This window comes from Solanum pennellii, chromosome 4 (assembly GCF_001406875.1).
Source record: "Solanum pennellii chromosome 4, SPENNV200".
Taxonomy (NCBI): Eukaryota; Viridiplantae; Streptophyta; class Magnoliopsida; order Solanales; family Solanaceae; genus Solanum; species Solanum pennellii.
In genome coordinates this window covers 47,278,354-47,281,913 of record NC_028640.1, presented here as the reverse complement: position 1 = coordinate 47,281,913, position 3,560 = coordinate 47,278,354, and positions in this window count along the sequence as shown.

Sequence of the window (3,560 nt, the reverse complement as noted above, 5' to 3'; positions counted from 1 at the left end):
CCACACCAACGAAAAAAATTAATTTTGTTTTTTTTAAAAAAAAAAATTTAACTTAAAAATTATTTTTTACTCAAATAAAAAGTAAAAATATCAAAAACATATTTCACTCAAAAATCAAACACTAAAATATGTATCCGGAAAATATTTTCTACTCACCAACCAAACATTAAAAAGTAATCAAATATCTACTTATTTCAAGTTAATCATTTTCTACGAACATTTTTACCAGGAAAAACATTTTCCTTCATTCCAAACATAACCTTAGAGTAAGTTTCTATTGATATATTACTGTCTACAAAAAGATGATTAACTTTTTTTTATGTTGGATTCATGCAACAGAAACATCTCTGAAAACTAGATAATCCTAAACCTAGATATAACATTATTCAGAGGAATTTTTTTTTTCGCCAAGAAATTTCATCTAAGAAAGCAAACTTTAAAATAAATCTCCTTGAACCATATATAATAAAAGGATAGGAGAGGTTGTACCTTTATTTCTAAGGAATATTTATATTGCTAATTTTATGATTCTGTAAATTGTGTTGATTTGTACGTTAAAATCAATAATAAACTATGATATTTCAAAGAAAGACCATATTGGAAAGAAAGGTTGTCCTTAAGAGTTTTTTTTTTTTGGAATTTTGATTATTTTTGCATGATTGAGATGTTTCATCACAAAGGAAGGTTCATTGATAAATATAATCCAACACATAAAAAACACATTTACATTTAAAAAGAGTCTGTTGCGTAATTCCTTAATTATTTATTCGTCTTAGTGAATTCCCGTAGTGAGATAAACATTAATCTTAGTTATGGAGGTGAATCCAGAATCTTCAATTTATGGTGTTATGAAATTCTAAAAAGGTAACTCGTTTGATTTTGCAAAGGTAACTTTTGGTAGAATCCAAATTTATAAACTCAAGATTTGGGATCCGCCTCTTTGTAAACATAATCTTTCATTGCAGGGAAGAAAGTTGTGAAGTCTTAAGAAGAAATAACTAAGATGGATGTTGATGTTGCTATGGGAATTCACATGGAAGAAGAAATAATTACATAAATCCTCAACAAGCACTCTTTCGATACAAATTTGTTATGAAGTCCTTGATTACACTGATCAATGAATCTAAATTTATAATGAAGCATCTTAATCATGCCAAGAATAACCAAAAATGTCAACAAAAAAATTGTTTTCTTAATGACAACCATTCCTTCCAAAATGGTCTTTTAGAATTACTTTAAAAAATTCATGCACCCATCTCTGAAATTAAAATAAAAAGTTCAAGTTAAACAAAATAACTGAACTTCTTGATAAAATATGAAGAGTGTATAGTCTTAAGCTTAGGATTAGCGTTTAAACATTGATGTAGCATAATATTAATTATATTACTATACGCTTGGATTGTAGAGTGTTATACCAATCTAACTAATGAAACCATGACCATATAGTGAAAACACCAACTCAAGTATAAAAAGCAAAAGGAGTAAACAAAAAGAATTATATGATTATTATACGTAATATTATTTTTTAATCTTTTCATGATACGCCCTATATTCTTAAGAAGTGTAATTTGTGAGTCAATGCACACCTATTAAGAAAATATTTAAGAACATATAAATCATAATTTCCATTAGTATCCTTGTGACATTAGAAATATAACTTTGTAAGTAGTGAACTCATCTCCTAGAAAATATATAAGTAAAGAAAAAATATGAAAAAAATATTTCAAAAATCTATCTTGAACTTAGAATAATTCAAATATTTTATACAATGAAAAGAGATTAAAAAATTGAGTTAACGTGAAATAAAATAAGTTCATGTTTCACATTCTTGAATAAAATCACATTCATTTTCCAAAAAAAAAAAACAATTTTAATTTTTTTGGAATATTAAATTCTAAAGTAGATTTTGATTTGTACATGTAAATGTGTATAAATATGGGTCAATCAATTTTTAACCTAATCCATTGATACCATAGTTCCTTTTTTATTTTTACTTTTAGGGTAAGGGAATATAAAATTGGGGGAGGCGATAACATTATGTGTTGACATTGAAGACATTTTATCATCATAAATTCACAAATTACAATATTACTACACCTACTATTTGTATGTTTTTGCTCTTGTGGGTAGAAGAATATTTAAAAGAAGCAGAGAGATATAGAGTAAGATACTTTTGTATTTTTTTTTTGGATGTATTCATGCGCAATAACAACTTTAAAAATGAGTTAATTCTAACAATATTCAAAGGCAATACTTTTTGCCAAGAAACTCTAATATAAGAAAGAATACTTTAAAATAAATCTTCTTAAACCATATATTATTAAGGATAGAAGAGATGGTACCATTATTTCTAAAGCCATCATATGCAGTAGAGCAAGAAAACATATCATTGTTGATGAAATTCCGACTAGATTTACTATTCCTCCAATCGCATTCCAGGAACCTTCTCTTACCTATATATTATAAAAAACATATTTTACAATTATAATTTAATTCTTTTTATTGAGGCTTAACACAGATTACCATTAACATTTTCAATCCCATGTCACCATAACAGGATAACACATATCAGGCAAACCCAAACGCTAGGCTTATGTAGAATTCGTTCATTAAGAGGTTTAAAAAATACTTTCATAAAATGAATCAAAGATTATATAAATGAATTTCACATAAGCATATCACTTGGATTATCTAGATTTGTGTTACGGTTATACATGATGAAAAACATTGTTTCACTTCTATATAGGTGAAGGGTAAAATAATCTATAAGAAGTTGAAATGAAAACAATGATTAGAGATAGAGTGATGCTACCTTCTATTATTTCTTAAGATATAGTCGATTTAAAAATAAATATTTTACTAAAGATAAATAAATACACCTTTGTGGAGTTGAAAGTCTAGATCATATCCCTGTTACACAATAATAAATTTAGCATCTTTTTTAGGTTAAAAGGGCTTTATTTAATCTAAGGAAAAAATTAGAATTTAGAGAATTTAACTTCATCTTTAACACAAACAATGAATATGGAAGGCATAGAGTAAAATGTGATGAGATTTGTAAAACAGAACTATAGATATAAAACAAAAAATGAGACTCTAGGGTTTCTTTAAGATTTTCTACTAACTTTGCTAAAAAGGACATTTTCAAAACTCAATTTGCAAAATAGCTCCAAGTCTTACTTTATTGGTGCAAAAGACACTATTTATCATGTAAAGTTAAAAAATTGTGAATCTACCTTGTTCTTAAATAATATTGAATATTTTCTTCCATCAGAATCTTAAAAGACTAACCTCTCAGCCTCAAAATCATAAATTGCAAATTCTTTTTTCATCTTTAAAGTTTAAGTTAAATGATTTAAAATAAAAAAATAAATTTATTCCCTTCCAAAATCTCGATTTTTCATCTTCACACCACCTTCTTAAGAAAAAAATTTAGGTAATTCATCAAAAAAATTACTCTCCAATGATATAATAATTCTTGAGTTCATCTATTATATTATTGTTAGTTCTCAACCATTGTTATTCAATTCATTCATTGTTATTTCTAATTAATTTATTAA